Raw genomic sequence first — 12911 nt, forward strand, 5'->3', positions numbered from 1 at the left:
CTGGAGAAGGGGTAGTGGGAAATGGTGAACAAGGAGTCTCCCTGCAACAAATCCTGCTTATGGAATCCTCATGGTTCACGAGGATGTGAAGGAACATTAACACTTCAGGCAACTGCTGGGTTATAAGAACAGGTTTAAAAACAAAGATGAAACTGGACTGTGATGTGGTCATAAGTATTTCTGGGCTTCCCAGTTGGCTCAGCAGTAAAGAATCCGCCTGCCAAGCAGGAGACAGAGAAGACATGGTTTTGATCCCTGGGTTGGGAAGATCCCCTGGAAAAGGGAATGGCAACCCACTATAGTATTCTTCCCTGGGAAATCCCACGGACAGAGGAGCCTGGCAGGCTACAGTCCCTGGAGTCACAAAGACTCGGACCTGACTTAGCAACTAAACAATGACAACAACATAGGTATTTAGAAAAATCAATCTAAAATCAATCTGGCATGGAGAATGGGTTGAGGGACAGAAGAAAAGAAATGGGTGGCAAAGCAGTCAATCGAGGGAAATGATGAGGACATGACAAAGACAGGGTCAGAGGCAGATGAAAAGGTGATTTAGAAGAGGAGGCTGACTGCAAAGATGTTTAGAAGGTCAGACACATTTGCAGTCAAACACCTTGACAGGATTTGGTAACCTGATGGAGAACAATACAGAGATGTCAAGAATAACCCCCAGGATCATAGCTAGATCCCCAGAACCATCTCAGAGTTCCCTCATCAAACATTTAATGAATGCTTCCTTTATGCACACAGAATCTGTGTTTCCTGTTCTTTCCAGAGTGAAACTTAAGATTAAGTAGGGGAACCAAGACACATTTGTATCAGATGGCCTCTATCTTTGTTTCCAGTTGGGAGTTGTTCTGCTGTTGTTCTGGAAAGGAGGACAGGCTAGGCCCTTGGAATGACTGGCTCACAACTGAAACCTTCAGAAGGAGAGAGCATGCACCACTGGAAAGATGTAGGCTTTCTGTTTGTGACTGATGGAAGCATAGAGCAACATGCCTTTCTGACAGTTAGACAACACTCACGGGAAACCTTAAGAATGAGCATAGCCTTACACCTAGCATTTCTACTTTTTGGAATTTAGACTAAGGAAATAATCATTAAAATGCAAAGGATGAACCCAAAGATTTATTTCAATGAGGTTCATTGCAAAGTTGTTCATAATAATGGAAAGCTTGATAGCACAAGCATGACATACAGGAATAGTGTGTGTGTGCTAAGTCACTTCAGTAGTGTCTGACTCTTTGCGAGGCTTTGCCAGGCTCCTCTGTCCATGGGATTCTCCAGGCAAGAATACTGGAGTGGGTTGCCAATGCCCTCCTCCAGGGGATCTTCCCAACCCAGGGAGCGAACCCATGTGTTTACTTCTACCTGCATTGGTAGGCCGGAGAAGGCAATGGCACCCCACTCCAGTCCTCTTGCCTGGAAAATCCCATGGAGGGAGGAGCCTGGTGGGCTGCAGTCCATGGGGTCGCTAAGAGTCGGACACGACTGAGCAACTTCACTTTCACTTTTCACTTCCATGCATTGGAGAAGGAAATGGCAACCCACTCCAGTGTTCTTGCCTGGAGAATCTCGGGGACGGGGGAGCCTGGTGGGCTGCCGTCTATGGGGTCGCACAGAGTCGGACACGACTGAAGCGACTTAGCAGCAGCAGCATTGGTAGGCAGTTCTTTACCACTAGCGCCACCTGGGAAGCCCACGGAAATAGTGCCTGGCCTTAAAGGAAGCAAGACTGAGTCCAGCCTTGTGGCTGAGGATTCTCAACTGGAAAAGGAGAAAGAGATGTCCCAGGAACCTGGTGATACTTTTGAAGTGTAGTGACTAATGTGCTTTTTTTGAGTTAGGAATAGGGGTCCCAAGGACAACGTACATGCCAAGAAGGACCCTACTATACCTTCCTCCTAGCTCCGAGGCATTGCTAAGCTGAGAGTTGCCAGCTGGGCAGTAAGCATCTGTCTGAGACCCCTCCGATCACTTCTCCCTCTGTCATTCCTTCACACACCCAGGAAGCCTTGCTTCATGTCTGAAAGGTCAAAGATGTGCTAAGTCATACTGGGAAAACATCATTGGTTGAGGAGTCAGAAAACTTCCTTTCTTTCTTAGACTTTTATTTACTGAGTATCTACTATGAGCCATGCCCTATGCTAAGCCCCAGAGAGAATGCTAAGTGAAACATAATCTCTGTGTATGGTTAAACAATGATACTTGTCTACTCAATATTAATTCTCCCCGTTCTGCCTTACTAACCAAACCCAAATTATATTGTGAGTTTCAATACGTCCAATTAAACAAATATGTCTCCCATTCTTTTTTGACACTATGGGTTATCCTTCAAATATCATTCTGACCAAGGAGATAAAAGAGTCACTAAGTGGGGCTTCTAGAAATGCTCTGTAAAACGAGCAGACTTGATTAGTGAATACATCATTATCCTTTACCTCTACTTTTTTTTCAGCCTGGAATATAGACACAGTGAAACAGCAGCCATTTTGTGACCACTGGGTGACAAGCATGAGGGAAAAAAAACCACAGTAAAGATGGGAAAACTGGGTCTCTAGTGGTATCATGGAGTTCTCATGGCAAAAAAAAAAAAAAATTAATTCTCTAATTTGTCTAAGCTATGAATTAAGTGCGCTTTTTCTTACTTGCGAGTGAACATAGCCCTTACTGATGCTTGACTCCATGGCCTATGAAAGCAAATACTAGACTTCTAACAAGTGATGTAATCCCAGGCACTGGGAGTGATGGGAGTACGGTGCAGGCAGCACAGAGAACAAAGTGAACAGCTCTGCTCTGATGAGGAAGGGGGCGTGCTGGGGTGTGACAGCTGGTCAGGCTTTGTGAAAGGACAGGACACTTGAGCTGGACCTTGTAGAGTGAGTTGTCCGCTACCCTGGAGGAGCAGAAACAGCATTTCACGGCGAGGGAACACACGTGCAAAGGCAAGAGAAGTGAAGTAACATCGTGCACTCAAGGAGCTATCGTGACTGAATTTGACTGGGAAAGAGGATACATGTGGGACGAGGAGGGGGATAAGTTAGGAGAGGGTAGGAGCCAGGAGTTTCATGAAAAAGCTTGTGAGACCATGTGCAAGTCACTGAACCAGCTCACCCTCGATTTCCTCAGCTATAAAGAGAGGGATTTACCTAGGAGATGGGGTAACTATGAACAGGCAGCTGTCTGCAACCATCCTTTGCCGAACCCTAGCTGAGGCTCTGGCTCCCTTGTAGGACATGGATGTTTCCACGGGAAGTGCCATCCCACCCAGCCCCACCTCCTCTGATTTCACACTGCATGGTGTATTCCAAGGACCTGCACTGGCATTTCAGTTTGAACACTAAGTGGTGACTCAGAACGAACAGAAGTGTGGACAACTGTTTACTAAGAAGGCAGCCTTTGGTGTGACAAATCAGAGTGGGCTGCTGGATTGTGCAGTACTCATTAGCTAGGCAGCTTAGAAATAGCACATACCATTTCACTGGGCAATTGATTCATTTCTTGTCCTGTCTTGCCAGGCAGGGTGTCACATGCCAAGCCAGTCAGAGCCAGAGTCCATCCAAGCCAGGGAAAATGTTTGTCCTTCTGGACAGTACCCCCAAATACCCCGGGATGTCCCCCCAGCATCCCTTGAAGCTTATAAATCTATCATGCAGGAATACAACACTTTCTTGAGATTATTCATCCTTTGAGTTTACTTAACCTCTCAGAGCCAAGAGACTGTAGTCTGTAGAGAATACCATAATATTTTACAGTCAGAAAATGAGCTTCCAGATCAAAAGCCCCAATACTGTTTTTTTAATAGAGTGTTAAACAACCAACAAATGTATTGATGTCTGTTGGGGACAAAGAAGCAAGGGACTAGATTCTCTTAAAGACACAGATAAGTAAGACATCCTTCCTGTCTAAAATATTAGAATTCATAGAAACAGAGAGTAGAATGGTGGTTGCCAGGGGCTGAGGGCAGGAGGAAATGAGGAAATTTTGGTCAAGGGTACACACAGTTTCAGTTATGCAAGATGAATAAGTTCTGGAGATCTAATGGCATGGTGACTACAGATAACAGTGCTGTATTGTATACTTGAAATTTGCTTAGAGGGTAGATCTTAAGTGTTCTTACCACAAAAAAAGAGAAAGAAAAAAAGAAAATTGTAACTATGTGAAGTGATGGATCTGTTAACTAGTTTGATTGTGCTGATCATTTCCCCATGAGTACATACATAAAACCATCAAGTTGCATACTATATATATATATATATATATATATGATTGCTAGTTGTCAATACACCCCAAGAAAGCTGAAAATAAAACAAGAGAAATAAAACATAGCAAAACCTTAAAAAAGTGTGATTCCTGGCCTTGAGCATAATCTTAAGAGCATAGCCTAAGCTTTGCTGGAGGCTAGGAGGCCAGCAAAGCTGCATGGCAGACAAATCAGGATTCAATTTGTGTTTTTGACAAAAGAAGCATCCCAAATGGCAGTGCAAGATAATTACTGAATTTGTGGTTTAAAGTGCCAGGGACGTCCATGCCTATATGCTTGTCCTGTGGTTCTCAGTACAAACCTGGGAGGAGTATTTCCATTTGCAGACAAGAAAATTGAGAGTGGAAAGAGACTAAATGACTTGGAAACATGATAAAAGGCAGAGCCAAGATTTCATTCTGTGTGCTTTCCATAGTGGAAAAGCCTCCTGCCAGGTCACTAAGGGCTTCAGTTCAGAGGAGAAATCATGAAGCTGAGCTGGGCTGGAAGGCTTCAGAGGGCAAGCCCATCATTGGGTCCACCCATAATTATTAAGCACCCACTCTTTGCAAAGTACTATTCTGAGCAAGACAGAGAAGATCCCTGTCCAGGTCGGGCTTGTGGAGGAAGATTTAAGAAACAGGGGGAGAGGAAGAAGGGAAAGGATACTGCAGGAGTATAACTTGTTCCCTTAAGGATCTCTGAGGATCTTGGCTCATCTTCATGTACCTGCCTGAAACGCCATCACCTCTCTGTCTCCCGTCCCGTCTGGGACAGCTTTCCATTTGCTGTTCTACCACTCTTTGCTGTGCTGTCCTGGTTTCTGGACTCCCACTTTCCACGCTACCCTACGGCACTTTCTTTTCCTCAGCCTCTCAGATGGTCGTCTCATTTGGGTCTGCTGTGTGCCTCCTGACCACATTCCGTTGCAGCGCCTGCAAGTAAGAGGCCCCGGGACAGTGCACTCCCTAAGAGCCTCGTGGGAATCACACCTCACCCCCGCCCCACCGCCAGCTAAGCTGGCTCCACTCACTCGCCATCTCACAGGGGCAGAGCAGTTAGATGAAGAAAATGCCAGACAGATTTGTTGAGAATGACTGAACTTACATGCTGGAGTGAGAATGACAGAGTGGCCTGTTAATTTACACACACACATGCACGCAAATCAGTCACCAAACATGTGTGTGCACATGTGTGTATCACATAAAACTTTATTTCCCCCTATTAGAATGGAAGCCCTAAGAGCAGAGATTTTTATCTGTTTTGTTTTCCAGAAGAGGGTCCTAGCACACACTCTGAATGATGGAATCTGTGCAGCCTGAGGAAGCCTTTCACAGGGAGAGATGCCTGCACTGACACCTGCTTTGATGAACTTACTTTGGAGCAGAAGAGAGCCTCCTGGACTGGGCACCAGGCTGATCCCCAACTCTATGAAGTAGTGGGGAGCCGCTCTTCAAAATAAGGGAAGGGGAGGATTTGGATGTTACAGGAAAAAAAAAAAAATTATCCAGGAGAGAAGGAAGGAGGTACAAGTTGGGCTGAGAACTGCTTTGGAGAAGAATCACAGGAAAAGAAGGGCTCATAGAGGGCCCTGAAGGAAAGGGGTTAAGAGGAGAAGACATTTGTCTAACACATTTTATGAAGCAGGTTTCTAGTATTGTGTGGTGTAAACCTCTTCTTGTGACTCCCTTGGACCAGCTGGCACGCCTCCCTCTGCTTCCTGCTCTTGTGCAGGTGGAATTGTCATCAGTGGAGAGTGGAGAAGAGCTCAGAGTGGAAGGCAGTGACAGCTGACAGTGGGGTCCCATCACCACGAGTCAGTGTTTACAGAGCAGACTCTGTCAGAGCCCAGCTTGACCCTCATCTTCCACACTCTTCTCTGTGTTCCATACTGTTCTTGTTCAGTGCTGTTAGACTGGGGTGGATATTGTTCTTGTGTTAGAACCCTTATTAATATTTAAATTCATTAACTCAGTCTCTGTTAATGTGGTTGGGGCTTCCCTGGTGGCTCAGTGGTAAAGAGTCTGCCTGCTAATGCGGGCTACAAGGGTTCGATCACTGGGTTGGCAAAATCCCCTGGAAGAGGAAATGGCAACCCTCTCCAGTACTCTTGCTGGGAAATCCCATGGACAGGGGAACCTGGCAGCATACAATCCACAGGGTCGCAAAAGAGTCAGACGTGTCTTAGCAACTAAATGACAACAACAATGTGGTTACTCTCAGGAATCAAGTGTTTATCAACTCGATTTGAGGTTTAGATGGTTCTTCAAATATATTCTGAAAGACACTGGCTGGTAGTCTGTTATATAACCCAGGAATGGTTTCTCTCTCTAAGAGGACTTCCCTGTGTCTTTTCATTGCCTGCCGTCTTGCAATGGTTAGAGAGAAGATACTGTCTTATGTTGGCAGAAAGAGTCCTCTCCAGATCAGAGTCCAGTGGAAACCTGGACCTCCATGATACAGCTCTATAACTCTTCCTGCTTAAGCTCAGAAATGTATTGGGTTGGCCAAAAGATTCATTGAAAAGTTTGGAAAAATCCAAACGAACCTTTTGATTAACCCAGGATGTCCCCAGAGCATAAGCCGAGGGGAGGTATCCTAACCATTGCAGGCTCAATAAGGAGTGAGGCCTTCAGAACCTGCTTCAAAGAATACCTGGAGATTCACCACTTTACTTTGGCGCACTTCTGGGACTGAACACCAAATGATAACTGAGTAGGCCAACTCAAGTTATAAACTTAAGTTTTAGAAAGGAGTAAATGTTGAATTAATAGGTAACTTGGATTAGAAATTCTACTGTTCTTGCGCTGGCCTTCATTTTTCCTGTGAGTGTGGGGTGTCATGGTCTGAGATGTCACTGAATAGGCATCCCACCCCACTAGTCTCTGGATCTAGACCTGAGCCAGCATGCGTAACTGCCAAGCAGAGCCTTCTCAGAATTCATACTCCAGTCTCTTCAACATGATAAAACCCTGCAGTAAGAAGAACGGAACCCCAGAGGAAGCCACTTGACTTTCCAAGTGTGGCAGGCCAGAAAAAATGGGGTGTCTTCCACAGAAAGATAATGGATGAGGTGTCTGCATTTATCCTTCCTGTGTTCTAACTTGTATAAATTGCTCTTTTTTTCTTCCTTCTGAGAGTTACTTAAATGAACTTCATTTTCCAAGTAGGCAGAGTCTGGCTGCCTCTTTTATTAGGCCAGATTATTTCATTGCCAGGACTCTGAATAGCCAGGGCAAAAGGTTAGCTTTCGCCTTCAGAGTCTTAGTAATGTGTTGGCAGCTGGCAGAGATGCTTCACATACATGGGGAACTCAAAGCGTCATCTTGCGATGAATTCAGACAGTGGGTTAGTCTTCATTCTGGAGTGGCTGGAGCCTCCTTGCCTTACAAAGCTTCAGGTACATTGTCCATTATAGCTAGTGGCCTTCAGCTGAAGTCTATCTAACCCCCAGGGAGTCTGTGTGTGTGTGAGGAGCATTTAAAAAGCTCCCAGTAAGCTCCCTTAACTGCTATGGAAACCTGGACTCTCATTAGACTGGCTTCTGACTATTCTGTCTGAAGAAACCAATCAGACCAACTCTTCTCTGCTGTTGAGAAACAGCTCTTGGCTTTGGGTCCTTTAGGTCCATCCTTTCTCCTCCCTTATCTTAGGTTAGGTAACATTTTCATTTATGAGGACTTGAGAACCACAGTTTATGATGACAATACTGAATCATTACAAGACAACCACTGTCATGGGTAGACAGCCCTTCCAAAGAACCCAGGGAATGCTTTCAGAAAAATAATGACTAACATGCATTGAACACGTACTGTATGTCAGGTATAAATGCTCTATTGGAGTTATCTCATTTAATTCTCACAAGTCATACAAGTTGAGCTGTTGCCTGAGACCAAGAAAGATTGAGTAGCATTCCCACAATCACAAGGCTAGTCACTGGAACTCTAACACCCAATTTCTTTTATTCTAGATTTTGCATTCTTTTTAAAAAAAAAAAACTTTTTATTTTGTATTGGGGTTAAGCCAATGAACAAACAAGTTAATTGTGATACATCTAAGAGTTGTGATAGTTTTAGGTGAACAAGGAAGACCTTCAGGCATACATATGCATGTATCCATTCTTCCCCCAAACTCCCTTCTCATACAGGCTTCCACATAACATTGAGCAGAGTCCCATGTGCTACACAGTAGGTTCTTTCTGGTTATCCATTTTAAATATATCAGTGTGTACATGTCAATCCCAAACTCCCTAGTTATCCCTTCCCCCCATCCTTCCTGCCCTGGGCAACCAAAAGTTGGTTCTCTACGTTTGTGAGTCCCTTTTTGTTTTGTAAGTAAGTTCATTTGCATCATTCATTTACAGATCCCACATATAAGGGATGTCATGATATTTCTCCTTCTCTGTCTGACTTACTTCACACAGTGTGACAATCTCTAGGTCCATCCATGTTGCTGCAAATGGCATTATTTCATTCTTTTTAATGGCTGGGCAATATTCCATTGTATATACGTACCACATCTTCTTATCTATTCGTCTGTCGATGGATATTTAGGTTGCTTCCATGTCTTAGCTATTGTAAACAGTGCTTCAGTGAGCATTGGGGGTGTATGTATCCCTTTGGATCATGGTTTTCTTTAGCTGTATGTCCAGGAGTGAGATTGTACGGTCATATGGTAGCTCTAATTTTAGTTTTGGTGTTTTTTTTTTAAGGAACTTCTACACTGTTCTCTGCTTCCCCGACAGCTCAGTTGGTAAAGAATCTGCCGGCAATGCAGGAGACCCTGGTTCGATTCCTGGGGTCAGGAGGATCCACTGGAGAAGGGATAGGCTACCTACTCCATATTCTTGGGCTTCCCTTGTGGCTCAGCTGGTAAAGAATCTGCCTGCAATGAGGGAGACCTGGATTTGATCCCTGGGTTGGGAAGATCCCCTGGAGAAGGGAAAGGCTACCCACTCCAGTATTTTGGCCTGGATAATTCAGGCCAAAATATACAGTCTATACAGTCCATGGGGTCACAAAGAGTCGGACACAAGTGAGCGACTTTCACTTTCACTTTCATACCGTTCTCCATAGTGGCTGTACCAATGAACATTCCCACCAACAGTGTAGGAGAGTTCCCTTCTCTCCACATCTCACCAGCATTTATTTTTTGTGGATTTTTTTAAAATTATTATGGCCATTCTGGGTGATGTGAGGTGACAGCTCATTGTGATTTGCATTCATTTAATAATTAGCGATGTTAAACATCTTTTCCTGTGCCTCTTGGCCATCTGTATATCATTTTTTGAGAAACACACTGGACCTACTTAAACTCAAAAGTTTTTTGTACAGCAAAGTAAACAATAAACAAAATGAAAAGACAACCCACATGTCAGGAGAAAATATTTGCAAACGATATGATTGACAAGGGATTCAGATCAGATCAGATCAGTCGCTCAGTCATGTCCGACTCTTTGCGACCCCATCAATCGCAGCACGCCAGGCCTCCCTGTCCATCTCCAACTCCCGGAGTTCACTCAGACTCACGTCCATTGAGTCAGTGATGCCATCCAGCCATCTCATCCTCTGTCATCCCCTTCTCCTCCTGCCCCCAATTCCTCCCAGCATCAGAGTCTTTTCCAATGAGTCAACTCTTAGCATGAGGTGGCCAAAGTACTGGAGTTTTAGCTTTAGCAGCATTCCTTCCAAAGAAATCCCAGGGCTGATCTCCTTCAGAATGGACTGGTTGGATCTCCTTGTTGTCCAAGGGACTCTCAAGAGTCTTCTCCAACACCACAGTTCAAAAGCATCAATTCTTCGGCGCTCAGCCTTCTTCACAGTCCAACTCTCACATCCATACATGACCACAGGAAAAACCATAGCCTTGACTAGACGAACCATTGTTGGCAAAGTAATGTCTCTGCTTTTGAATATGCTATCTAGGTTGGTCATAACTTTCCTTCCAAGGAGTAAGCGTCTTTTAATTTCATGGCTGCAGTCACTATCTCCAGTGATTCACTGGAAGATGCACCACTGCATCTTCCAGTGAATCTGGAGCCCAGAAAAATAAAGTCTGACACTGTTTCCCCATCTATTTCCCATGAAGTGGTGGGACCGGATGCCATGATCTTCGTTTTTTGAATGTTGAGCTTTAAGCCAACTTTTTCACTCTCCACTTTCACTTTCATCAAGAGGCCTTTGAGTTCCTCTTCACTTTCTGCCATAAGGGTGGTGTCATCTGCATATCTGAGGTTATTGATATTTCTCCTGGCAATCTGGATTCCAGTTTGTGTTTCTTCCAGCCCAGCGTTTCTCATGATGTACTCTGCATATAAGTTAAATAAACAGGGTGACAATATACAGCCTTGACGTACTCCTTTTCCTATTTGGAACCAGTCTGTTGTTCCATGTCCAGTTCTAACTGTTGCTTCCTGACCTGCACACAAGTTTCTCAAGAGGCAGATCAGGTGGTCTGGTATTCCCATCTCTTGAAGAATTTTCCACAGTTGATTGTGATCCACACAGTCAAAGGCTTTGGCATAGTCAATAAAGCAGAAATAGATGTTTTTCTGGAACTCTCTTGCTTTTCCCATGATACAGCGGATGTTGGCAATTTGATCTCTGGTTCCTCTGCCTTTTCTAAAACCAGCTTGAACATCAGGAAGTTCATGGTTCACATATTGCTGAAGCCTGGCTTGGAGAATTTTGAGCATTACTTTACTAGCGTGTGAGATGAGTGTAGTATCCAAAATTTACAAAGAACTCATGATGCTTAACAGTATCAAAACAAACAACACAGTTTAAAAAATGCGCAGAACCTATATAGATCCTGCATTCTTGCTCTCATTTCTGGGAGATGGGCTGCTGCCACTATGAAATCTCTTTTATAGATAAGGGAACTCGGGGTAAATGACCAGGCTGACAGATAAGGTCAACCAATCTTGGTTGCTCATTAGAATCAACTAGAGAGTTAAAAACACAGCAACAACAAAATGTCCAGGCTGCATTCTTAACAAATCTGATTTTCATCTGGGAAGGGGCCTCAATATTTGTATTTTTAGAAAGTTTCCCATGGCAGTATAAATAATACAGTCAGGTTTGAGAATCTCTGACAGATCCACCAACTCTCAGTGCAGAGTTTAACCAACCAAAAAGCTTCACTGATTTCACATCCCCACCAGTCCAGCTGGAACATGCCTAGGGGGTGCAGTTAGGTCACCCTGACATACCTCTGAGAGAGCTGAGAACATTTACTGCTCAGTGAATGACAGTGGGGAGGAGACAGTTATAACCGTCTTAGGGTCAGTGGTTTCTGAGCCTAGTCCAGATCTCACAGCCCAGGGACAGAAAGAACCACATCAGCCAAAAGCTCTTGGAACAAGTGCCATCACTTCAGTCAAACACTGACTGCTTCAAGTCAGTCCTGAAAACACACGCACACACTCTCACATCCCAGCATCTTCACACCTACGTATGTGTGCAGGAAGTGGCCCCCTCAGCGACGTTCTGTGTGGATAAGCCATGATGACAGATAAGTGAGGCATCCTGGGGTTATCAGTGCAATTATCGCAATTTGCACTGTAGGTCTGAGTGTGCAGAGGTCCATGGCAGAACCTCCCAATACAGAGGAAACACAGAGAGGAATCTCTTACTACCCGCTTGCCTAATCATTTCCACTTAACACACAGTGAAAGCAGAACTTTGTGACACACTTGCCCTGTCTGGGTGAAGGTTCTGCTTTTTCTGGAAGATCTTGGAAAAATAAAAAGCCCCAAAAACTTGACCGTGAGGGAGGAAGAGATGCTCAACCTTTCATCCACTCCACAAGCGCCCATGGTCGGTTTCCTCTCCTGTGTGCCAGTCGTCTGTGTGCCTGGCACTGCCCTTGGGACCAGACCCAAGCATGAGTTAGAGGTGTCACTGCCCTGGAGTTACCAACGATCCTGGGGAGAAAACAGGTGAAGAGGCCACCCCAAGGCTAGCAATTAGGGTCCCTTTTTCTGGATACCAAAAGATTTTCCATTTTGTCAATGAGCACCCTGTTTCAGGAACCTTGTGGCAATGTTGATATTCAGGCAGTATGCCAGAATGCTTACTGAACTATATTTGACAGTTAACTATTGTCCTGACCACTTCCATAGCCCACCTGCCGCCATCCCCTCGAGAGTGCAACATGGAAAGGGTTAACTCCTGACACAAGCGGTCTCCAGGACACTGCTCCAGCTCCGCCCCCACCAAGCCTCTCTATTGGTTACTGTCTGTGGTGCAGGTGTTGTTCTAGATTCAGAGCTTGACCCCTGCCTCTTGGTATGTGGCAGCTCTAGAGAGACAGAGCTCTAGAGAGCTTATAGAGAGAGTTCTTAAGGGCTGTAATTTACTTGCAAGTTAGAGTTAAGGACCTGTCTTGAAGCTGCACACACACAGCAAGTTCAAGGATTTGATTGTATGTTTATTTGGGATAGTTTAGGGTTGCTGGTGGCTATTTTAAGGGACTAAAGTCCTTATCTCTACAAACCACTTCTGGGGAATGCTTTCATCCTAAATTAAAAATTTTAGCATGCCAATATAGTTCCAGGAAGAGCCCCCCACCCCACCCAGCCTCCAAAGACAAAGAAAACTAACTCAATATATGGAAATCCAAGCAAACATACTAAGAAAATGTTTGCCATTTAGAAAGATTGATA

The sequence above is a fragment of the Bos javanicus genome, chromosome 28, assembly GCF_032452875.1.
Source record: "Bos javanicus breed banteng chromosome 28, ARS-OSU_banteng_1.0, whole genome shotgun sequence".
In the NCBI taxonomy this organism is placed as follows: Eukaryota; Metazoa; Chordata; class Mammalia; order Artiodactyla; family Bovidae; genus Bos; species Bos javanicus.